Here is a 27,377-nt window from a genome sequence, read left to right as displayed (position 1 = left end):
GTATTATTATTATTATTATTATTATTATTATTATTATTATTATTATTATTATTATTATTATTATTATTATTATTATTATTATTATTATTATTATTATTATTATTATTATTATTATTATTATTATTATTTTATTATTATTATTATTATTATTATTATTATTATTATTATTATTATTATTATTATTATTATTATTATTATTATTATTATTATTATTATTATTATTATTATTATTATTATTATTATTATTATTATTATTATTATTATTATTATTATTATTATTATTATTATTATTATTATTATTATTATTATTATTATTATTATTATTATTATTATTATTATTATTATTATTATTATTATTATTATTATTATTATTATTTATTATTATTATTATATTATTATTATTATTATTATTATTATTATTATTATTATTATTATTATTATTATTATTATTATTATTATTATTATTATTATTATTATTATTATTATTATATTATTATTATTATTATTATTATTATTATTATTATTATTATTATTATTATTATTATTATTATTATTATTATTATTATTATTATTATTATTATTATTATTATTATTATTATTATTATTATTATTATTATTATTATTATTATTATTATTATTATTATTATTATTATTATTATTATTATTATTATTATTATTATTATTATTATTATTATTATTATTATTATTATTATTATTATTATTATTATTATTATTATTATTATTATTTATTATTATTATTATTATTATTATTATTATTATTATTATTATTATTATTATTATTATTATTATTATTATTATTATTATTATTATTATTATTATTATTATTATTATTATTATTATTATTATTATTATTATTATTATTATTATTATTATTATCATTATTATTATTATTATTATTATTATTATTATTATTATTATTATTATTATTATTATTATTATTATTATTATTATTAGTATTATTATTATTATTATTATTATTATTATTATTATTATTATTATTATTATTATTATTATTATTATTATTATTTATTATTATTATTATTATTATTATTATTATTATTATTATTATTATTATTATTATTATTATTATTATTATTATTATTATTATTATTATTATTATTATTATTATTATTATTATTATTATTATTATTATTATTATTATTATTATTATTATTATTATTATTATTATTATTATTATTATTATTATTATTATTATTATTATTATTATTATTATTATTATTATTATTATTATTATTATTATTATTATTATTATTATTATTATTATTATTATTATTATTATTATTATTATTATTATTATTATTATTATTATTATTATTATTATTATTATTATTATTATTATTATTATTATTATTATTATTATTATTATTATTATTATTATTAGTATTATTATTATTATTAGTATTATTATTATTATTATTATTATTATTATTATTATTATAGAGTTTTGGCACTTCTCAGCAAAAATGCTGGAAACTTTCACCTACCCTCGGGCTTCTTTATGCCAAGAGGGGTTAGGCTCTGTGGTTCTCATTCACATTTTTTTTGTTTGTTGTTACGTCTGCTCCAGCTGTGTTTAATTGTGGTGATTCAGGAACCTCCTCGTAATATTACAGGTTTCAAGAACCACCGCTTTTTGGATATTGTCCAAATTTTTTTGGAGCTCTAGCTCTTCCAGGGAACGTTGTAGGCTACAGGGCACTACTCCGGTGGCTGAGATGACCACCGGAACTATACGTACGCCCTCAAGGTGCCACATCTGCTTTAACTCCTCGGCCAAGTCGTGGTATTTCGTTATTTTGGCCGAGAATGTTGACTGGACATTGCGATCCAGCGGTACAGCGATGTCTATGAGGGTAACGTGCTTCCTCCTTTTGTCGTAGATCACAACGTCAGGACGATTGGCACGTATAAGGACGTCCGTAATAATCTCACGATCCCAGTACAACTTTATGCAGCTATTTTCCAGAACCGGGCTAGGCAGGTACTTATAGTAGGGTACGTAACAGTTTACCAAGTTGTGCTTCAAGGCGAGTTGCTGGTGCACAATCTTGGCAACTGCATTGTGGCGTCCTAGGTAAGCCGTTTCGGCTAAGGCTGGACAGCCTGCAATCACATGCTCGATCGTTTCCCCTACTGAATTGCACTTTCGACAACGGTCTTCTATATCTTCGTGCAATATGTACCTGCGGTAGTTCTTCGTCGTAATAACCCGATCCTGAATGGCTACCATGAAGCCTTCCGTCTCCGAAAAGAGATCACCTCGCACCAACCACGCATTCGATGCCACTTTGTCTATATGCGCTTGCTCTAATTGATGGGGGTGCGTCCCATGTAGTTCCTTTGCTTTCCACGTTTCGACCTTTTCTGGTACGGTTTTTAGGTCGCAGTTCAGCTGGTAATGCTCCTGCGCCAGATGCAGGGCGCTGAACCCGTGGTCTGCTTCACAGACAGTGCGGTAGACAACATGACGAGTCTGACTATCTATGAAATATCTCCGCAACTGCTCGATCTGGGATTATTATTATTATTATTATTATTATTATTATCATTATTATTATTATTATTATTATTATTATTATTATTATTATTATTATTATTATTATTATTATTATTATTATTATTATTATTATTATTATTATTATTATTATTATTATTATTATTATTATTATTATTATTATTATTATTATTATTATTATTATTATTATTATTATTATTATTATTATTATTATTATTATTATTATTATTATTATTATTATTATTATTATTATTATTATTATTATTATTATTATTATTATTATTATTATTATTATTATTATTATTATTATTATTATTATTAGTATTATTATTATTATTATTATTATTATTATTATTATTATTATTATTAGTATTATTATTATTATTATTATTATTATTATTATTAGTATTATTATTATTAGTATTATTATTATTATTATTATTATTATCATTATTATTATTATTATTATTATTATTATTATTATTATTATTATTATTATTATTATTATTATTATTATTATTATTATTATTATTATTTATTTATTCCATCCGACGAATTGTCTTAATGAACTATCTTATTATCTAAATACAAATTGTAACAGTCTATTTTTAAATTCATTGTTTGTCACATTAAAATCAAAAAGGTGCGATACATCATTAAAAACATCCATCATCGCTCGAACAGGCTCATTTATGGTATAAACTTGTCTACCCAACGGAAGTCTCAGGAACTCTGCACGGCGAAGCTGGTACCCGGGAACATTCAGATCAATGCGTTCAAGAAGCTTCGGCGCATCAATATCACCAGTTAACAGTTTTCCAATAAAGGTGGCCTTAGCCCGTTTTCTTCGCTGCTTTAGAGTTTCCATCCCAATCAATGCGCATCGATTTTCGTATGGTGGCAAAATCAGGGCATTATTCCATGGTAAGTTTCTCAGGGCAAACCTCACGAACCTTTTTTGAACGGCTTCAATTCGCGCGGTAGTGGAGCTGTGGTAAGGGTCCCAAATTACTGAAGCGGTTTCCAATAACGGTCGAACAAGCTAACATATAGACATTTCAGTGTATACGGGTCCTTGAATTCTCTGGCAACTTTGCTAATAAATCCAAGTTGACGACGAGCTTTTTCGATAATACTTTCGTAGTGATTTCTAAACGCAAGACCAGTGTCTAGAGTCACTCCAAGATCTCGAATAGTTTGTACTCTGTTCAATTGTTCTCCGTTAATAGTATAGTCAAATGATATGATGCTCTTTTTACGATGGAAGCTAATAGTGCAAAATTTAGCGATACTAATTTGCATTCCATTGACTCTACACCACTCAGCAAATTTGTCAAGTAAAGTTTGGAGGAAATGACAATCATCAATGCTGTCAATAACTTTGAACACCTTTAAGTCGTCAGCATAGACTAAACAGGAGCCATTTCCAAGGCAACTAATTGCATCGTTAATGAATAGCGAAAACAGAAGTGGGCCTAAGTTGCTACCTTGTGGCACTCCTGAACTGTTAGTAAACCAGCGTGAAACGGACCCACCAATCTTTACCGCCAATTGTCTTCCGCTCAAATAAGAACGAAGCCAATATAACTGAAGGACTACAGAAATTAAAAAAAGAAAAAAAAAGAGAATGAAAGAATTTGAACGAATGGAGATATTCGAAAGAATGAAAACAAATTGAGATAATGTGTGCCATTATAAATTTATAATGCATTTATGCAATTATTAGTTTATAAATTCAAAAAATTGTAATTGTTTTAATCGTGAAAACTACAGTAAAATATTGTTTTTCCTTTGTAATGAAGATTCTGAAGACGGATGAACAGGAATCAGTAAGCCGAAACGTAAATAAAAGGGAAAGTTTTTTCATCGTATTCACCGAAATATATCAATTTTAAATTGCACACATAATTTATCGGTGACTCAAAAATTCAAATCAAATTGATATAATGATAAAAATTTAAAATATGGAAAAACTGGAAAAAATCCAAAATAATAAAAAAATCTTTAATGGATTTCCCGATCGAACAAAATACCACCACTTTTAGTGGAAAGTTTTTTAACGATCTATTCCCGCACAACGCGAAATTCACCGAAAGAAATCGACACGCTGTAGTTGGTGCAAAGTTTTCCGCGTTTCCTTTATCTTTCACGCAAACACAAAACGAACGCGCGCCAGCATGGCTTGATTTTCCCAACCGACAGGTAATGTTATTATTAATAACAGTAATAATAACATTAATAGCGGTTCCTGGCATAACAATAACAGCCACTCCTCAGACGGTGAAGTCGGTTGGTTGGTTGGCTCTTTCGGTGGCGAATCAAGCGCGTTTAATCCATACTTCGTAGCATGTTGCAAATCCCGCGTTCGGATAATGGAACGTAATTTTGCGGAAATAATAAACGTCTTTTATGGAAAGCTTATGCACAAATAGCACACTTTGGAGCAACGAGTCATACTTTGTGTGCGCGTGTTTCTGTGTGGTATGTATAGGAACTTGGCCATTATTCTGGCGAAGCTATCGCTCGATTTCAATCGCGTTCCGCTTTCAGCCGGTAATGCTTTAATCTGACCGTTTTTCGTTCGGACCCGCGGGATTACCCTCCGCCCTTTCGGGCCATAAATTAGCAGCACCGAATCGAAGCTCAATAAGGGCTTAATTATTTTTAATGCAACCAGATTTTAATGCGATAATGGATATCGACAACCAGCATACGGCCGTTGACCGCTGAGCCTGCTGTCCTACCCCGGGTGGCCGCAGAAACACATTAAACTGAGTCGAATTACATTATTCTCATTCGCCAGTACGATCCCAACAGGAGCGAAGCGAACTTGTCGTGATATTTTTATTTTCAGCTCCACACACACCTACGTTCCCACACAAGCAATCATTGAGTGCCTTAATTCAGTTGAAATAGCAAATGAAATGTGGCCAACCGATGATGATGCTGCGATGATGCTGTGCAATCACCTTTTTGGGCAGCGTCGGAAGGCTCATTGAACGAAAGCAGACGGTTGTTGGCTCGGCAACCGACTGACCGACGAGACCGGTGCGCGGCGCGCGGTGGCGGGCGGTAGTGGTGGTACGTGAAATTGAAATGTCCGGATTTATTCCGGGAAAATATGGACACAAACTGGCAGTGATGAGTTATAAGCTGGCCGGCCGGCCGGTGCGTTATTGTCCTCGATCAAGCTGCAAGCAGCTTTTTTGTCTCTCTCTCTCTCTTTCACACTGAATTGTTTCTGATATAACGGCAGGATTATCGAGCAAAAATATGTCTGCCCGTTTTAATACGGCTTTAGTTCAGCAATTAATTTGGATTATATTTTGGAATCAATAGCGATCTTGGGATTGGCAGCCGGAACAGTTCTTTCTTGCGTGTGTGTGTGTGTGCTGCAATAATTTTTATTCCTTATGCGACCCTGATTTGAATCAAAACCTGTGAAAGTACTCTTGTTCTTTGGATAATTAAATTGCAAAAACCCAATGAGGATTGTTGTGGAGCGCTTGTACGCTATCTTGCTTTTCACAGATTTGTGTTTGCAGCTGTGAATGAGAAATAATTCAGATACTATGACCTAGGATTAGATTGGCATAATCCTATTTTAATTTTACTGTGAACATAATTAAGAAATATGTAGATTTTTTTATCGTGCGCCGTAAAGAAAGAATATTATTGCTTTTCCTTACAAAACTTTCACAGTCCTTTTCACCATCATTCCCATATGGCGCAAAAATTTTTGTCGGATAAAGCTCTGAGAGCCACAGCTGTTAACGGTATTCTAATATCTGGACTCTACTTTAGGCATCACTCCAAAAAAGGTGTCCACTTATTTTCTCCCGATCTTGATGAAGGTCAGCAACAAGCCGCAATGCCAATCTTACAGATTGTGTGGGTTTTCCAAATGTTTCGACGATCGTCCATTTTGCTTCCAAACAATATTTGTTACAGTTTCCTTCAAAAATTTAAATTCATACGAAAATATGGAATTCTGTCGATTACTAAAACTTTTTTTCGAAAATAATTTGGCAACCTTCAGCGACAGCTGAGTTTGATCGCTCTCAAAAAGCTATTTCGTAAACGAAACGGCAGACAGATACTGCCAAGAGGAAAAAAAGTTAAAAGCTTAATTTAACCTTAGCCGTGTAGCTCGTCATCGTCATCAAATGGTCTTCGGTTTCCCATAGCAGTTGATCAACGCCTACGCGGTCGGCGGCCCGTGACCGGCGGAAGGTGCGAGTAGCGTTCGTTGGTTTATTAGCTGCTAGGTTTATTAAGAACTGGCAGAACTGGTGAAGGCGGTCATCGAGCAGCGCACCCTATCGGAACGGGAAAAGGCATCGTCGTCGTAGTCGTCGGGTTGGTTCCTATAGGGAAACATAAATCGACATAGGATGTACTTAATAAGGCTTATAACTGCTCAACGTCAGATAGCTCGAAGAGAAGCGATGAACTGAACCGCGCCAAAGAAACGCCGGGCGCTACCAGTAAAATCCTATTTCCCGGGACGTTTCTTAACAAGGCGATGAAAAAGCTTCGCAGTGGGTTGCCAGAGACGGAGAAAAAAGAACTTCCATCAGGCGGTTATGATGGGTCTATAGTGCCGCTTGAAAACTGCGAACGCAGAAATATGAAAATAGGATTTCTTTCCACCGGAAACGCCGCCCCTTGTCTGTCCGCCTTCCGCCGGTGCGGGTGCTTTCGGGTGCTCGTTTTTCATGCTGCCACAGCTTCAGGCCGGCGGCTTCGGAAAGCCTTTCTTGCCACCGTGCCACCCTGGTGGCTAGAGCCGTGTGGCTTTTGAAAGTCTCATCCCTCCAACAAAAGCGAAATGGCTGCTGAACTGCGCGTCGACATCGGTTTGGTTTGGTTTGAATATCAATGTTTTGACTTTGCTGTTTGTTGTTTGATTAAGGATCAGACTGGCAGGCAGTCACGTTGGGGCGAATGGTGACAGCAACGGATTCAATTTAGTGGATGTGTTGATTGAAATTCGATGCACTTTTCTGATGATATTCCTATCAAGGGATTTTAAAGGTCGGAAGCTTTACGTTTAAATCACTTCCATTATAGCAAGAACTCAGTACGGCGGTATTTTGCTGATCCTTTCATCCGGAAGCTAAAAACGGAGGACCGACCCGTGTAAACGAGGCAGTCCGTCATTAATTATGGCTCAGACGAAAGGTCCCAGTGACCCCGGTGTGCGACCAGGGCCCATTGTGAGCTAAAATTCTTATCATTAAGCAAAGCCCTCACTCGGGTTCGCTGATGCTGGTTCGGCTGAGGCTGAACATTTCCGCATCCCAAGATTTTACATTTCATTATCATTTCAACAGTTTTTATAAGGGTAAATTAATTGCGTCATTAATTAGAGGAAAAATTAACGCGAATTTCGAAAGGAATCCTTCATACGCGTGGAAGTTTATGCTCGAACCAGTGCGATGGGGTCCGGTTGAGTGGTGGTGGTAGTTTAATATGTGTGCACTTGTCTCTCCAAGTTGGATGTATTTCGGTGAAGGAAAATGAAAGTAGACATACCAAGTAACGGCGGATGTAAATGAGTATGCTAGACTGGTAATTAGCGAGCAGATCCCTTCCACACTGGGTACCTGTCGTGTAAGTTTCACGCTATTAAACTCAGAACTTGATCATGGTTAGTTGAATCTGTCTTGGAACTGAAAACCTCATGTGCGTGAGTTTTTTGGTGGAATGAATAATTCACATAAAATAATTAATAATTTATCCTACACAGTTAGTTAACATCTACCGCTATCGTGTGACTCAGATTTACCGGAATGCCAACGGAAAAGTCGATTCAGATAAGCCGTCATTGGAATGCTGAAAAAGTTGATCTATATTAATCGTCACCGAAACGCAAAAGGCTATGTATCCGAGTAGATTGCTGACCAGTGATGCCAGGTTTTGCTGAAGAGAAGTCCGTAGTTTTACCATTTGACCTTTTATCACAGAGGAAAAGGTTATAAATTATAAAACTAAATCAAATTTTAAATCAAACTTTAGATTTAAAAGAAAGCTTGACTAACATTTGTTCTTCATTCAAAGGTTTGTTCGTATAAAGTGTCAGTTTTGCTGAAAAGTGGAAAAAGCTTAATTTTTATCGCATAGGTATTGTTCTTAATTGTATTTGAAAGAAATTAATACTTTAATTAATACCAGTTCATGATAGATTTTTAATTTTTTCTATATTATAATTAGTTATTGAAGCCCGTATACTCTTGATTTTCGTCATTCGTTTTTTGTATTTGTTTTTCCGTATATCATCTTTCATTTTTCATCGTTAGGTTATTTCGAATGTTGTCTTTATTTTTTCGTTCTTTTGTTTTGCTAAGTGTCGCCTTTTCTTGTTATCTTCTTTTTTTTGTTTTAATTTGATTATGGTCACTTTAACAGCTTGGATCATTCGTGATTTCTGCGGAACTAGAATTTGAACCCGAGTCTTCGGCGTGAGAGGCGTGAATACCGTGTTAACCTCTTGTTTTTTTTGTTGTCTTTTTAACGTTTTTTGGTTGTTTTCCGTTATGTTTAACATCTAGCATTCTATCATTGTCTTATTGTCTCTTTTCACATTTTTTGTCATTTTTTATTGCTTTTTAGGGGCGTTTTTTGTTTGCTGCCGTCTTCATTAGTGTTTTATTCGGCATAGCTTGTCACTGTTTTGCTGACTTTTAATTGTCTTTCCAAAACCTCTAGCCAAAGGCTATACCTATTTATAGTCTTTTTGTCGTTAGTATTGCTGATTTTAGGCATTTTTGTCGCTGTTTTTAACGTTTTCTGGCGTCTTTTAACCGTATTTTTTATTTATATTTCTTCAAACTATATATGCACCTCACAGCATGGATTTTCCCGGTAGATCAGTTTCTATCAGGCAAGATCAAGTTGACGCCGTTTATACCGACCTGAAGGCGGGTGATCATGGTATTTTGGTAGCTTGGCTCGAAAAACTCTGATCTTCGGCAACATTTGACTTGGCTCTTATCAACAGAACCACGAAATGGCTGTGAAACTTGATGCAGCTTTATCTGACTGGTTAGAAAATTGCCAGAGGTGGGCACCGCTAATCAGCTAACCGTTAACATTTTAGCTAGCGAGTAGTACGTTCGCTGAGTTTTAAATGTGGTAGCGCTTCTATTAGCTTCCGATAAATATGAGTACTACTAAATAAACTACCAGCCAATAATTTTTGGAAATAATGTTTGGAAATAGTACAACTAGCCATGAATGAACTATATTTGCTCGCGTCACGAACAGCAGCGAGCAATTTTATCAATTTACAAGAAATCGCACTCTTCTTTTTGTTATTATTTTCAAAAATTAGCAACTAGTAGTTTATTTAGTGGTACTTTAACTTTTCGGAAGCTAATGAAAGCGCTAACACATTCAAAACCTAGCGAACGCACAACTCGCTGGCTAAAAGGTTAGCGTTTAGCTGATTAGCGGTGCCCACCTCTGAAAATTGCTCAGGGTAGTACCCTAGGACCTTTACTGTTTTCGTTATTTATACATGATTGATTCCGAATTTTACCGCCTCGCAGGCAATTATTTTATGCTGATGACACCGCAACGATATGGAGTGCTTGAGACTGCAGCAGTTGATGAGCACATTTGTGGAGTGGTGCGACATTAACTATATGACGATTAGCATCCCGAAATGGACAGTAATCAGTTTCTCCCGCAAAAAAGCAAACATTGATCTTTGACTACTACATTTAAGGCCAGCATCTGCATCGTAGTAACGTTGTAAATGATCTCGGCGTTATGCTAGATGATCAGTTAACATTACGACAGCATTATGACAGCATAATTAGCAAAGCTATTCACCAACTCGGGCTCATCATGAGAATTGGGAAAGATTTTAGGGACCCAGGTACATTGCGAACCTTTTATTGCTCACTTGTGCGATCAATACTGGAAACAAACGGTGTTGTATGGAATTCACAGTTTGAGTTTTGGTCGAGGCGAATCGAAAGTATCCAAAAACGCTTCGTGCGAAGTATATGCCGCATATTACCGTGGAGAAATCCGGATGATTTGCTACCTTATGAGGAGCTTTGCTCATTAATCGTTGTATCTGCGCTTGAACAACGACTGAAAGACATAGCTACGATGCACAGTGGTCCAAATGCGTCTTTTGCTTTCATTTTATCATTTATGGTGTTCAAGACTTTTATTCGTATGAATATCCCCTTTAATCTAAATTTGTCAAAAGTTCGTCATTGCTTCCTATAATGTAAACAAAAAAATAACTTTTTGTGTTAGTTTCTTCGGCAAAGTTGTAAATATTGCAAAAACAAGCAACTTTGCTGAAGAAATAAAATTTCTATCTCTATCGAGTGCTGAGCCATAGGGCATATTCTTTAAAACTTCTTTAAAAATTGGTTTTTCATACTTAGCTTTTGTTAGTTGCATTTTACAAGAATACAATGTTCTAAGCAATTATTGAAACTCTCAAAATACACGTTTTTGCAGAAGGCCGCGAATCTCTCGGACTTTTACTTGTTGAGTTATCGTGTATTTAAGCTTAAAATTTCCAAAGCTTCACGAGCCCATGGGGTAAAATGGGGTAAGCGGATTTATAAAACCAACTCTTCACCTTAAAGCTTAAGTCGAGTACTATAAACTTGTATGGGTTCCGCTTGTCCCCAACCACCCAAATGAGAGTACGGCAAGCATTCATTTTATGTGTTTCGTGTTCGTTAAAGGCTCGATACACGTCCATTTTCTTGTGTTAGTAGATAGACATATGGTTTTTTCGGCAAAGTGATGAAAAATAAAAAGGTAAACAACTTTGCTAAAGAAATGACATTTCTATTCCTATCGAGTGCAGAGCTATAGAGCATTTTCTTTGGAAATTCTTTCAGAATTAGTTTTTCATACTTAGCTTATGTTGGTTACATTTTACAAGAGTAGATGGTTCTAGGCGATTATTGAAAGACTTAAAACACATGTTTTTGCGAAAGGTTGCAAATCTCTAGTACCTTTCCTTACAAAGTTATCGCTTATTTAAGCTTTATTTTTCCTTAACTCACAAAACTCTGATTTCGAGAAAAACGCGTTCAAAGTTTGCTGCTCTGTATGGTTTATACCTAACAATTGTTCGAAATCATCTCATAACTCTGGCTGTTTGCAAGCTTTATGTAGTCTGATTAGAGTAAAATGTAGCTTAGAAAATTCTTCATCGTTTGCTATCATTAACCCTTTTTTTAAATTTTGCGACTTGGTCCGACCAAGTAGGCTCGACTTTTACCTTGAATGCGTCGTTTAATCTCCTTATCCCTATAATTGTCAGCGATGACCAGAGATCCCCAATAAACGAAGTTATCAACCACTTTCAGTGCATCGCCGTCAAATGGCCACTGTCCGTGGGAAGCAAACGATGTTTTCTCTGGAGCCTCATCCTACTATATGTTCGGTTTTCGACGCATTGATTTGTAATCCTATCCCCCTCGCCTCCGTTTTTAGTCTGGTATAAAATGCCTCCGCCGTCCCAAGGTTTCTAGTAATAACACATCACTCGTTCCAGAGTGACTTTGATCAGCCGCGTCAGTTTGTCCGATCGTTCTAGTGCGTTATCTGCCAGAGCTGTTCATGCTTGACTGTATCGTATGCTGCTCTGAAGTTTACGAAAATATGACACGTTCTACTTCCGACCTTTCTGGAGGTTTTGTCGGAGAGTGAAAATTTTATCCATAGTAGCATGGGTCCCCGTAAAGTCCACTTTGATAACACACTAATAACAGTGTCAATGTCTGATATATCAAGTTAAATCAGTCTATAGATAACATTGATATCAATGAATGTGTGAGACAATCAGCCATCAGCTGAATGAAAACATCAACCTCCGCGGGTCCGGATGAGATACCGGCAGGCCTTCTGTAACAATACTGCGCTACTCCTTAGTAGCTCCTTTGAAATATCTGTTTGGAATTGTTGCATCCTGGTATTTATACCAAATTAGAGGTATTGCCTGAAATGTTTGATGTGTATTGTTAACACATTATCTGGGTTGGTGTCAGTAGCGTGCAACTGGCACAAAGAAAGTTACAGTAGTTTGGCTGACAGCTTGTACATCACATTGGCGATCTACAACCAAATTGAACCTTCGGTGTTGTTGAGATAAGTAAAATGAAATATATTGTTGGTAACATGGTTTGAATTTGTGTTGTTTCACTGGAAGATTTTGGCTGCGGAAAGGGATCCCAAGTAACAATTTGGGTTTTATTATACTCTTATGATGGCATTCAAGACCAAATAGACCACCATAAGAGTACAATAAAATTCACATTGTTGCTAGGGATATGAATGCACAGATTTTCAGGTGTTCGATTCTCATTTACTCGTTAGAAGTTGCCTTCGCTAATCGATTGGCTATGTTAAGGTTGAGCCGGCCCTGGCCTTGGCTAACACATATTAACCCCTCTAAGGTCTACATCATTTTTAGCACCGCAAAATTCACTAAAATAGCCATAACTTTGTTATCTTTCAATATTTTTACACCAAATTTGGGAATTTTGCCGAAAATATTTTCTATTTTCATAATATCTATATATAATGGCCATATGCCATATGGTCCCCGAGTTATTCCGGAGTTCTTTGGGGGACCGTGATATGGCTTTTTTAGAAAAAGTTGCCAAATATTTAAAATATGTTCGAAATCTGTTGATTTTTGTAAATATATCAGGTGAAACACCGCACAGTGGCGCTCCTCCATACAAAGCTTGGTCAAAAGTCAAAAGTAACTTCGAATCGGCTAAAAATAACATCTTTAACTAATTTTGGGTCATTGAATTCAAATTAGGGATCAAAAAATCGAAAGAAATGGTCGCTCATTAGGGTGGTTCACAAAATTTAAAAAAAATAGTTTTGCTTTTATCTGGCGTTATTGTTGTTTGTGGGATGCTAAATTTTGTATTTGCCCTTGAAAGCATAAAAAACTTGTATCATGATGCATTGGGGTGGTTCACAAGTCATAAAAATACTTTTTTGCAAAAAACTTTTTATAATTTAATGTATAAGTCATTCATTTCAATTTTGTGGCATAAAATTTAAAAAAAACTTTTAGGCTGGTTCAAAACATAATAAAATTGAAATAATTTTTGAAAAGTTTTGTAAAAATCTCACCGTCACAAAAAACTAATTTATGTGAACTCTTTGGTCTGTGTCTAAAAACTGTGATTTTATATCACAATCATTCAAACCGGTTCAGCAGTTCAACAGCCTGCTAGCAATTTCCTATGTATTTTAAGGCTACAAATGAGAAGTACGAACAGATAAGTATTAAACAAAGACGTATTCGATGCGCAAAATTTGTTTTTACGTACCATTTTGGAAGCGATATACGCATTGAGGAAGAATTTTAAACGATTCACTTATATACAGTATTTCTATACGGAAAGATCCGATTAAGCGCGACCAGATTCATATATCTATACAACTTTGTCCTGAAAATCACATATTTGTTTGCTACTATAATACATTGATAAAACGTTGATAGATGAGTTAGTGCTGGCTGGACAGTTATGAATTTCTAAAGAAAGAAAATTTAGCAAAAAGATGGTTTTTGGAATCACCCTAGTTCAGAAAGAGCCGCCCTAAGCACTAAGTAAAAAGGTAGGGGTCTAAAATTTTTCGAAAAGGAACAACTTCACAGAATTACATTAACAGTATCCTTTTTAATTTTGTGTTGAAAAGATGATTTTTATAGCGATTTCATTCTGTCTATGGAACAGAATATCATGAGTTATATGAACAACGAGAAGAAATCACTTCCAAAAATCGATTCCGTCCAAAAATCGATATTCCTTCCTTAGCGCAGCAAAGCGCAGAAAGCCACCCGGTTTTTCGAAAAGTAGAGAAAATTTCGAATACGATGCATTTAATGTGATCGTTTTCTGACGTTTCGCAACATACTTTCTTGATCGCTGAATATTGGTGTTGAGTTTCCCATGCATTTTGTATGGAAGAACAAAATATCATTCTTCAACATGTTCAACATTTGTCAAAAATTTTTTTAACTTCAAACTGGCTAAATTTTTCAGGTTAACCTCCCAAACTATTCTAGAAAATGGTAAAAATATAATGATGGCAAAAACTTAAAATTGGATTTTTGAGTTTTGGCCAGCTTTGCGCCATAGTGCACCGGTCGGGCCGGCCAAAAACCGGACACTTGGCAACCCTACCTTCGACGCGATTAACGATGCCGTCGCGACAGCACAACTAGATAGGCTGAGGTTCGGATCAAACGCATTACGTTTGTTCCAATCGTCGTCGTGGTGTGATTAGTGAACGTCATTTGTCAGTCAAGATAGATGACTGTATATCCAAAGAGCTCTCTGTCTCTCTCTGCTTCTTCCGGAATTCCGCAGGGCAGCTATCTTGGATCCCTGATATTCCTACTGCATTTCAACTATGTAATTTTCTTTCTTGAATGTCCACGGTTGTCTTTTACCGATGACCCCAAATGTTCTCTGTAATTCAGACCGCAGAGAATGCTCTCTGTCTTCAGCATCAACTAACTGTTTTTGCAAAGTGGAGCAAAATTATAAGCGTATGAGCCTAAACTCTAATAAAAGTGCTTTTTTATCACTTTCACGCGAAGGAAAATGCCAATTCGATTTGACTGGACTGCCGAGCAGGTAATGCAATCAATAGACAAACATGTGTCAAGGATCTCGGTATACACCTAGACGAACAACTGACTTTTAAACAGCATAAATTTCCTATGTAGAATCTACTCAAAACACTTCGTTACTTGCGATTCATTTACTACCTACAATTTCTCGTTTTTGAATATTGCTCTGAAAGTTGGAACCTCCATTACCTTAACGGCGTATACAGGATCGAAGTGGTTCAACCAAGATTTGTTCAATGTGCTCTTTGGCGGTTACTCTTGTTCTATGTTATTATGATCGAAAACAGGGAAAATACTTTTAGGCATATTTCCTATCAACTTCTTTAACATTGACATTTCAAAATACTCCACAATAATGTAATAAGCCCCATAAAAAACCTAGATAAAAATTTACTTAAACGAAAAACCTTTACCCCATAGACGAGTTGATACGATATCCACCCATTCATCAAAACCTGGCTAAAGCGCGTATTATGCTCCTCCATTAAGTTGACTTGTTGCACTCCACAGGAAAAAATAACCCTATAGTCGCACCCGTTGCCCGAGCCCATCTGGTTCGATCTTGCCATCAACCCAAGGAGAGAAATAATCCCGTTAAATGAGATTTACACTAGAAATCCAGATGCGTTAGCCCTAATAATCCCTTCGCCATTGAAGAATGGAATGGAAAATTTACATATTCATTTGGCAGCTGCGCCGGGATCTCGCGTTAAAAGCTGGCAGACGTAACACTTAAAATGGTTAACATCAAACTCAAGCTGCTCGCTATACCGATGGATAGGTCGGTCGGTAGGTAGGCAGTCAGCAGTCGGCAGTCTCATCTCCACTTTCCACTAGCAGATGTGCTTTTTCCCTACTCGAACATGTCTGTGTTTGGTGTTGAGAAAAAAATAAACCAACCAGGTTTTCCCTTTTTTATTTAGCTCCAATTTTTTCCCCAACAGAAGTGATTTCATTTCATATGAAAGCAATAACCCCCTTCGCATTATGGCTCACTGGGTCCGTGCCGGAGCACTTTCAGTTGAGCGATTTCAACCCCGTTATGGGAGGTGGGGAAGGGTCTTCACCACAGCAGACGTGTCAACGCAACGGCGGTGAAGCAGACAGGGTAGCCAGCCGGTTTGGAGAAAAATTTGGTTCCAACCTTCCGAGTGATGGTGGCACTGCTTCTCACAAGCTTTACCACCACCGTGGCAGGTTAGCTGGAAAGAAAGCATAACGAAGCATGCTAAATTTAATGATACGCAATATGCAACGAAGGTTCTCCGAATATGAAACATCATCACCTCGTCAAGCTGCCGAAAGTTATTCGACGAGAGTAGAGCGTACGAATGTTTGCTCAAATCATCCAAGGTGAACTACAGCAGCCACAGCCACAGCCGTCCTCAAATCGGCTAGAGCTTATGCGATGGGTGATAGGTAGGTACAGGATGATGGGTGGTTAAGGCAAATGGCTTGCTGCTGTCGGTAGAAAAAATAAACACTTGGAATTGGACGTTCATCGATTCAAAGAATCCGAGAATTGACATTGTTATGATATGCATGGAAAGTTTAGCATTTACTCTAAGTGAAACCAGAACCACTTAAATTTGTTCAATTGGTTAGGCAAGTCTTACTAGGAATCCTTACTTTTCTTAGTAGCAAACTCCAGCAAGGATCTAGGACATGCAGCTTTTACGTCATGATTAGAAAGTTTTCAATTGAAATATTTTTTTTCCGTCGAATAAATACTTCAAATGTAACAATTCAGAATGCTCTTGAATAATTTATTTTTTCTTGGAAATCAGGAACTTTGGTACCTATCTAGTAAGGTAATGGTACTTTGAAAGTAGGCAAATAAGTTGAATATTCAACGTTTTTGTTTAACACTCAAATATAGCAGCGTAGCTCCCGGTTTCAGAGTAAATGAAATACACTTAACCGACGTATTATGTCTTAACCGTAAATTGAAAAGTATTAACTTGTGTGTTCTAAAAATCGCATTTTAGATTGCAAGATAAAATTTCACGTATATTGCCTCCACTTTGATAGTTACATGTTCTTACGCAGTTTGCTATATAACTGTTCCGTGAGGAAATGATTTTGCATTTCTTAGTTGCAATAGAATCATACAAACCAAATTATTTTCTGGGTACTGCACTTGCCTTCGTTCGATAGAACTCTTAGAACTTCAGTAACATTTATACCCCAAAAACACTCTACTGCACGTCAGTTCGCAATACTTTGGAATACGGCAACCATACCAAATAAATCAGATTGAAAAAGATTGTTTTTTCATTCGGTTTGCTTCCTACGAGGGCTGTCAAATGCTTTAGTTGGGGACATGCATTTAAAGACTTTTGACATTTTTTAATTCGACATGTTTCTACCATACAAGCACCAAGAAAAATGTCATGAAGGAAATGACTTTTTTTTTCCCTCTGTGTCGTTTACACTTCGGTGCGGTACAGACTCTTATCCATCATTCTAATGATACCCGAGCAGGAGCCAATACCTCATCCATAACTAATGAATATCAAATTCAGCTATCATATCTAAATTTGATATTCATTAGTTATCGCATTTTTATAAAGAACTAGCTGACCCGACAAACTTCGTATTGCCACAAATTAAACTGTGTTGTTCATAATCTCGGATGACCTTTGTCACAATCTCGAGTTTTGCAAGTTTCTGAGGAGTTCATGGGTGGTTTAATATACAAATTTTGCTTACAGTAAAGCTGAAAACAACTCCCCCCATTGCTTAGCCTGATAAAATAAAGTGGATAGCATTAAAATATTCGCCATGATTATATAACATTTCGCCGCATACCGTTTTGCGGAACACCACTTCTCGGTTGAAAAACCTTACGCGGGATGTACCATTTCACGGAAAATGTTTTCGTGGAAAGTACCATTTCGCTGGGGTTATTTTCTCTTTACTCGCTGTCGCTCGTTCGGACCCCACTGAAAGAAATTAGTAGAGGTCAGTAGACCTAGGAAAATAAATAAACCCAATTGATAGTTTTTGGTGATCTTGTTTTTGACTAATGTTTTATGGAAGAGTCTAAAATTTCTCGCGTTCGATTAGTTTTTAAGTCACGCAAAAATTTCTGTTTTATTTGGATGAGAGTCCTTATCCCCCTACCATAGGGCGAGGCGACTAAAACCATCATAAAAAAAATTTCTGCCTCCAAAACCCCCCACATGCCAAATTTGGTTCCATTTGGTTGATTAGTTCTCTAGTTATGAGGAAATTCGTACATATTTCATTTGTATGGGAGCGTCCCCTTTTAAAGGGGAGGGGTCATAATTTACCTCCTTAAGAGGGTAGAGGTCTCAATGCACCATAGAAAAAGAATTTGCCTCCCAAAACACCCACATGCCAAGTTTAGTTTCATTTGATTGATTAATTCTAAAGTTATGAGGAAATTTGTATTTCATTTGTATGGGAGCCCTTCTCCCCTCCTAAAAAGGGGTGGGGTCCTAATTCATCATAGAAAAAAATTTTGCCTCCAAACCCCCCCCAGGGGAGGGATCTCAATTCACCATATAAAAAAATTTGCCTGCAAAAACACCTACATACTAAATTTGATTCTATTTGCTTGATTAGTTCTGGAGTTATGAGGAAATTTGTATTTCATTTGTATGGGAGCCCCCCCTCCAAAAAAGGTAAGGGGTTCTAATTCATCATAGAAAAAAATCTTGTCTCTGAAAACACCCACATGCCAAAAGTGGTGCCATTTGATTGATTAGTTCTCGAATTATGAGGAAATTTGTAACTCATTTGTATAGGAGTCCCCTCCCCCTCCTAAAGTGGGGAGGGGTCCTAATTCACCATAGAAAAAATTCTTGCCTCCAAAAACCTTCACATGCCAAATTTGGTTCCATTCGCTTGATTAGTTCTCGAGTTATGAGGAAATTTGTATATCATTTGTATGGAAGCCCCCTCTCTTAAAAGAGAGAGTAGTCATAATTCCCCTTCTAAAGAGGGGAGGGGTCTCAATTTTCAATAGAATTTTTTTTGAGAGGTTTTACACTTTCGTGCAATCGCCTCTAGAGAAAAAAATCTTGTCACCAAGGACCAAGGCCAAGGGCCGTGCTGGATCCGGGTGGCCGCGTTCGGTGAGGATGCCAGCAGCCATCAAGATGGCGAGCGAGCGGGTTCGCCGAAAAATTAACCGCTCGATCCGGAAGATCGCTGTTGACCTAGATGTGTGGATCGAAACTGCCCACACCATCATGGCGAAGGATCTGGGATGCAAGCCGTGCAAGAAACGGAAGGTTCACGGGGTTACGGAGGCTACAACGAAGAAGAGGTTGGACAGAGCAAAACTGATACTTTCACGGCACGCTGGTCAACAGTTCTTGTTTTCTGATGAGAAACTCTTCATCTTGCAACAGCCGCACAATGCCCAAAATGATCGGCTGTGGGCGCCGACGTTGGCCAGCATCCCCCCGTCCCATATAAACATTCCGCGGCTCCAGAGCGCCACGTCGGTGATGGTTTGGAGGGCCGTATCCAAGCGTGGGAAGCTTGCACTGGTGTTTATCGAGAAAAACGTGAAAATCAACGCCGCGTACTATAAGACCGAGGTTCAGGAGAAGGTTGTGGCCCCGTCAATTCGTGACCTCTATGGGAAAGATTATTACGTTTTTCAACAGGACGGCGCACCGGCCCATATGGCGAATATCGTCCCAACGTGGTGTCGGGAGAATTTGATTTTCTCGATAAGCCTTTGTGGCCACCCAGCTAACTGGATCTTAATCCTCTGGACTTTTATGTATGGTCGTACATGCTAGCCAAGCAGAGCGAACATAAAGTAAACATTATGGACCAATTTAAGAAGCGCATTTCTAAGATTTGGGACGAGATGCCCATGGATCAGGTGTGTGCCGCGAGTGATTCTTTTGAGAAACGTCTCAAGGTCGTCATAAAGCACAAAGGGGGGGTTCTCAATAAACACTGCTTCAATGGAAATTGACTCAGAAAAGAATATCTGGTGTTTTCATTTTTAAACATATTTTTAATGTGTATTCGAACTTATTGAACACCCTGTACATAGGAATGTCAACGTAAGGTACAACAGGCTTCGTTCGTGGTCAAACTGCTAAGCGGTGAAATTGCCTTAATGAAATTACTGTCGCCTTTCGCCGACTTTGAAGCCGTCATCGTTGCAGACTAATCCGTTTCATCGTACTGAATTGGACCAATTTGTCTGAATGTAATCGATCGTGTGTCCGAGGTTTTAGCCGGGTTGAAGAATATTTTCAGTGAGGCGAACAACTGAATAAATTTAAGCAATTGGTGAGAATTAATTTGTTATAGAGAGTTATAGTAAGTTTATTTAGACTCCAGGGTCAGACTCCAGGGAATGTAAAACAAATAAAACAAATACTAGTATTACCAAGAGTAATCTTTCATAAGTGTAGAGCAGTGTAATGAACACAAACCGAGAAGTCCAAAATGCGTATTGTAACGTTTAACTTAGCATGGTTAACTGTAATAAGTAGACCACTTAAGTCAAGAGTAAGGACTCATATTACTTCCTTGAGGCACATACGATTCATGTTTATTGATGATGTATTGGCATGTTTTGGCTTGCAAAAATCTAGTGCATAAGTTGAAAGAAAGCAGAGGTTCAATAGTGTAGGTTTGTAGAATCCGATCGGGTTGGTATATACCCTTACGGATTGGAGAAGACGCAGCTTCTGGTGACCATCCAAGTAACAATTTGGGTTGGGTTTAAACCGCAGTAAGAGTACAATAAAACTCACATTGTTGCTTGGGCAGTGTTGAAAAATTCATAGCAGCAGAAAACTCAATGAGCTTTCAAGCACGTGAAATTTCAACCTTGATCACAAGCGCGAAACTCACATATGAATTTCTCTCGCTTTTATACGCGATGTCTCTGTTGTTATGCGATGTGAACCAAATTCAGCTGTGAGCATTTTGCTTCATTCTTCCACAGCTGGCATTCCATCACAGAACAGAAGTGGAAGTCCGAACGATTCGGCGATCAAAATTGGTAACAGAGTCTTTTTTGTTTTTATTTTTCTTTGGGAAGGTTTTCGCATAGAAACGAATAACAGCAATATAAGCAGAACGCTCGCTGCCAATCGCATAGCAGCTTTCACATGCTTTCGTGTGCAATCATATGCGTTCGTGTGTTTTCGTGGAAAAAGTGACTCGCTACCGCCAGGTTCGCTAGTATCTGTTGAGAGTAGCATGTACGTGTTTGGATTTCTACTTCCACTTCTGTTCTGTGATTTCATGCAACGAACCAGAGAGCAAAAAAGAATCTACCTTCAGAGAAAACATCAGCAGCCTAAAACATAGCACACAATCATGAATTAAGATGGCGAATATATTGGCGGAATTTACATTTTTCCTTCGCGGGAATGGACATTTACTTAACTAGAAAGTAACAAGCCTAATAAGAATTAGATAAATATGTAATTTAAATGTGCGTTTTAGTTTAACCTTGCGATATATTTAGAGATTCGTTCCCTCACGTTTACTCATAGCTACGTATCGCACGAAAGAATGCCTATGCTGTTGAACAGGGAATTTGTATGTATATGTGCATAGCTCCGGGTAGCAGTTGAAGCAAAGCAGAATGTGATCAAACGGGAAGCAATATGTGTGAGTTTTTTGCTTCTTGTTATGAAAACAGAAAAACTCATACGTGATTTTTTTCTGCATAGGATCAAGCTGACATGATTCACAGTTGATTTTGATTTTTGATGAGTTTTGAGTTTTTACCATCACTGCTGCTGACACATGTCAGCGTTACGGGACACCATCCCTACTAAGCAATTCAGTTCCTATTATATCAAATCCCTGGCATTCACGTGGAAAATAAGGTACTCTTTAATCAATTATTTTACAAGGTATTTGCCAAAAAATTGGTGATACATGAAGTAATTCACACAGTAAAAATGGGTGGCAATTGTGTCCCGTAACGCTGGAATGTGTCTGGTGCGGTTATGAATTGTGGTACTAACGACAATTTTGCCCTGTAGATGTGAATAACAACAGGTACTAATCTAGCAGTTCTTAATATCTCAGGCAAATTACCGTTCTTATGGACTGGAACTCCATTAAAATAAATTCAGTCTTTGTGTTGAGGAAAGCATAATGCTTTCACCATTAAACAGGGACCTGTAGTGGAATGCAATTTCAATCCATACCATCGGAATCGAATCCGTTGAGACACTAATGTCAATAAATATTGAGGAGGTATAGCAGCTAATTAAGATTTTATCTCTTGTAGATAGTTTAGATTTATAAGCTACTATTCGAGCAAAATGCTTGCATTTCATAACTTTTAAGTTCATTATGCAACTAGCACTGCTAGCGATAAATTTTAACCATTAGTTTCACACGATTAATTACGGATTCTAATTCAAAACACGTCCGCAGTGATTTACGGCTGAAAATTGCGCTACTGCAAGAAAAGGGAGGTTGAAGATTACATTTCATCGAACATCGTTGTCAGCCATCTCGATAACTACGGTTGATGTTATGAAAACTCTATTCGTTATTTCACTACTGCCATCTGCCGGGGTTTGCTGGCTTCTTTTCATCGATCAACAGCAGTTGGTAAAATACCGATAAGAGATTGAAATTATACTATTTCTATCAGACGAAAACATTGCGGCCGTATCTCGGACACCACCTGCTCCTTCATGTTTAAATAAGCAGTTTCGAATTATTTTTTCATTATTATTTGTGGCTGTGTCTGATTTTGTCTAAATACCTAAATAAAACTAGGCTAAATAACGAACTAGGCATAATTTAGCAGATACTTCAAATACAAATATAAATATAAGCATTGCGCAAAGAATAGTTAGATTTCCGAATGATGGGCCAATCACGAACTAAGCGCATTCTACCCAAACTAAGCTAAGCTATTGTCTCACATCGACATCTTTAGACAAAAGTTTTATTTGTTACATTTACAGTGACTAGTAACTGTGCACAGTACAAACCAGATAGTTTGGGCGATATGAAAACTATTTAATCTATTCAGAAGTACCGCTAAAAATGAACTTTTTGTTATAATTTCCGCTATAATCCTCCCTGAAGAAGATTAAAAATATAGGGTCGAAACGTTGGAAAGTCTACAAAGCACTGTATTTACACCAACATATTAATGATGTTCGCCTATATGTAGGTAGTATGTTATGTCACCAAAACATGTTGTCAATTTTGGTATTAATTTTTAACAAATGAATCAATAACCTCTTCAAATCACCACCCCTCACACCACCGTCCAAAATGGAAACCTGAAAAAAAATCTTCAAGAATCAACCACTCGTAATACATCTCCTCCGAGATGAGGAAAAAATCGGTTTCGATACATATTGGTTTTTCAATCGAACAATAAGGGCACCTGTTTGTGCAAAGCGACACAGGAAATATTGCCGGTCGATTTTTCTCCCATTGGCAAAGCAGCAGCAGCAGCAGCCGCGGGGGTTGTGGGCTGGTGGGTGAAACCGAAAAATCGTATCACATCATCGCAATAGCACGCAGTGATTGTGGTGTTTGGAATTCAGCCCCACCTTGCTGCAGCATTCCTGCGCTGCTACTGCTGCTGCTTCTGCTACTGATGAAAACCGCAGACTTTTCACCGTTCACATTTTAGTCCAATAACCGATGATGGCGAAATTTTTCGTTCATTCGGTTCGGAATTTTCTCCGGACCAAATTGTCCCACTGGCGTTTTTATTAGCCTTTCTGTAGTGTACCGGTACACTTACCGAGGGGAATTTTCTCCGTTGGCGTTTGGGCGTCCGCCGTGGCCGTCACCGTCGCCAGCAGCAACAGCGCCAGCGCCGGAAGCGTCACCACGGGATACAGCCGTTTCCACCGGCGCGCCGGACGGTGGCGACCGGCGCTCCAGTCACCAACCGTGATTAATTCCATAATTTTCGGTGTTTTTCACTAGCAGGTATTTTTTTTCTTCTTCTCTATTGACTGGTTTCGTTCTTCACAGGTGTTGCGCTGCCTGGACGAAATTCTTCGCTACCGGTGTCGTCCGGGGAGGGAGGGAAACACCAAGCGGAAGTTAAGCGGATCACAACCTGTCGACGAACTGGAAATCTAACAATTTGCACGGTTCGCTTCCAAAGATTGTTTTCGGAAAGTGGAGTTCTCCTGCACTTTACAGACACTCGGCGATGTCGATGTTTCGCGATGAAGTTGCTGTTGCTTTCTTTACACTTTACTTTTATCTTTCTTTTCCAGAAAAGATGCACAGTTTTGTTTACACTGAAATGGGGTGGGACACGGAGGTTGGACTATTCTTCTCTGAATTTCATGATAATTTTTCCTGCATTTGTTTAGTTTTTCTTGGGAATTCTTACAAAGTTTACGTTTTTTGTTGCTTGTCGATTTTATTTCTGCCGTTGGCAGGAAATAAGTTGTTGATTCTTTCACTTGTTTGTCAAGGATAGAAAGACGCGATAAATAAATACACTTGCCCGCGAAAAAAGAGTGTTGGCTGTGTTTTGGCACCAGAACCGTCAATGTGGCAGTAAACTTGGTTTTGTTTGTTAGAGCTACTGATGAATTGTAGGACTTTAGGAACACGATAATATGAATTCTTCTTGATTTATTCGATACAACGTAAGAGTAGTTCTCAATTGACAACAACTTATTCACTACTATTGATAGGAGCTATATACATTTCAATCACCATATTTATGTTTGATTATAACCGTCATAATCGTTAGATCAAATGTCATAGAAATGTCATTTGTCTAGAATATATTTATGAGAACTTGCGAGGGCGCGTCTCGCAAGAATGTCCCAATCAGCTGACAACTCCGGGAGGCTTCGCTTCTCACCAGGGGAACCTTATTAAAAAAAAGTCGAAAACAGATCGTAAATATGCCACGTTCGCCACGTACGAATTCTTCTCCTTCAGCTACGCAATAAATTTCACCATTTCTGCAATATATCGCTTTCGAGCTCGGCTATCGATTTGAATATCAATAGCTTTCGGCTGTCGTTTCATATTCACTACGAGCGTACACGGAACGATTTCCCGGCGAGATCTGTTGCGAATTTCTCGTTATCTCTTCATTCGCCGTCTGACAGCTTCACGCTAGAAGAATTGACTTGCACCGAACATTCTCTATATACGTAGACACACTCACTCCGAAACGACGCGGAAAAGAGCAATCCTTTTCACATCGCGTATGGCAGCTCCACAGTTCCATCGACACCCTGCCTTAGCATCCGAGCATCCGGTTGCCGACGGAATCGCAAAGGAAGTCAAACTTTGTCCTGTTTTCTGCTGGCACTTTTACCCCGCCAAGGACTCTGATCTGGTGTACATATTTAAAACTTTTACCGTGCTTTTCACTGCATTCGAACAACCGCAACCGAACGAGGAAACCGAAAATATTTTCACTGAAACTGTCGCTACGAGAAGCGCTGTCAATAAATCAAACCAAATAAATACTTTGTCGGATTGAATTTTAAATTTTAATCATGTGCTTTTTCCACACGCGTAATGGAAAGCGGCCCGAAGGCCGTAACCCGATATCGGTTCGGTTTTTCGCATTTCACCGTCACGTCACTACTACTGTTGATAAATCCCCGATCCCAATCCGATCCGATAGAATGATTTACAACCTACGGCAAAGCCTTCGGCATCCACTGTGGGTCCAATAGTAACAACACTAATCTCATCTGATCGACACAAAAGTCAATTTTTCATTGATTCCCGCAACTGTTCACAAACCACAAGCGTCCTTAGCGAAGTCGCGGTCCAATTGGCAACAGCAGCAGCGAAGCTGAGTCCTGACCTATCTTCAGCGATAAATTGCTCGAAAAACTTCCGCGAATCACACTTACGAACGTAGCTCAAGGGCGTACTGCTGTCATCAGCCACCATACACTACACTGAATCCTGTTTTCGGTTGCTCAAATCACGCGGCCGTCACCGATGACGTCTAGTCCAGTACTAAAATCTGCATCAGTGAGCCATCCAGACTCCACCGTCCTCGGAAACTGGAAAAAGAAAAAAAACACACACATTTCCCCCAGTTCTGTCCTTAATTCCAACGTCAGTCGAACACACTCACTCTCTCCCATGTTTGCTTTCTCCCATGCTGGAGGATGCTGCGTCTCCACACGCGGGCTCTCGCCCTTTACTCGCAACCTTAGCTTTCAGCGTAGCGGATTTTCCACTCTCCCGAAGAAGAGTGGCTCCCGAAAAGCGCTGTGCTCCCAAAATACACCCAAAACACCTTGCGGTGACCACCCGTTCGCTTCTCTTCTCGAGCTATCCTGGTTCTCGTCCTTTTTCGGCTTCCCCGCTTCTCACCAACCAGCCAACCAACCAACCAACTGAAATGAATGATGTGGCATTAGTTTTGATGTCTGCAAATTATGACCGTCTCTTCACAGCCCGCAATCGAGCTGCGTGTTTTCACCTTCGCTTTCCGTACTTCGTACTTTCCCCCTCCCCTCTTCCTCCGTCCGTGGATAGATGGTAACCCAACAACCCTTAGGGTATTTGGAAAAGCTGTAAAACCGACCCTATCCCCGACCGGTGACGCCCGAACCCGCATGTCGGCTCATTTAACGGGAAAATCATCTTCTCCACGTTCTCCGTTCTGCGTTGCTGGTGTGTGGCCTTTTACCTAGCTTTCCGGCGGCCGGGTGTGCTCGATGCTGAAAAGGTGGTTTGGTAGACTGGCAGTTGCAGCCGAATTGATGCACCTTGCGTCCATCATAATGCCACCAACACCGCACCGAGCGGTAAGCTGAGATATAGTGAAGACGTAATTCGATTTTGAGGAACTCAAGAGCCGCCCTTCGGGGATGAATATTATGATGTGATTCTTTTTCTTTCGATGCTGTGCGAAGTGCGTTACTTGCAAGTTAATACTGTGAATTGTAGTTTTAAAAAGGATAGATCAATGGGATGCATTAAATGAAGAAGGTGCACGCTAGCAAGCTTAATGAAGTAACACAATCGAATGAAAGTAAAGTACGGATGGTGCATCTTTCTTTTCTACTAATAGAGCCGTGATTAAACCGTATCAATGCATTAAAGATATACCTATCGCTCTCAAAGGCTCATTTTATTGAGGTTTTCTGAATTTATTTGAATTTTATATCCGTATTTGTATATCACTAGCAGTTCAATGCTGCGATTTTGATGCTTGATACT

The 27,377-nt window shown here is 37.6% G+C and overlaps 1 pseudogene; it reads right to left on the bottom strand.

Moving 5' to 3' along the window:
* Positions 1-24,115, bottom strand: part of LOC128736610 (putative uncharacterized protein DDB_G0286901) — a 44,002-nt pseudogene extending 19,887 nt beyond the window's left edge.
* Between the last annotated feature and the right edge of the window lie 3,262 nt (positions 24,116-27,377).

Source organism: Sabethes cyaneus, chromosome 2 (assembly GCF_943734655.1).
Source record: "Sabethes cyaneus chromosome 2, idSabCyanKW18_F2, whole genome shotgun sequence".
NCBI lineage: Eukaryota > Metazoa > Arthropoda > Insecta > Diptera > Culicidae > Sabethes > Sabethes cyaneus.
Note: the sequence above shows the minus strand (reverse complement) of the source record. Positions and strands in the feature narration are given on the sequence as shown.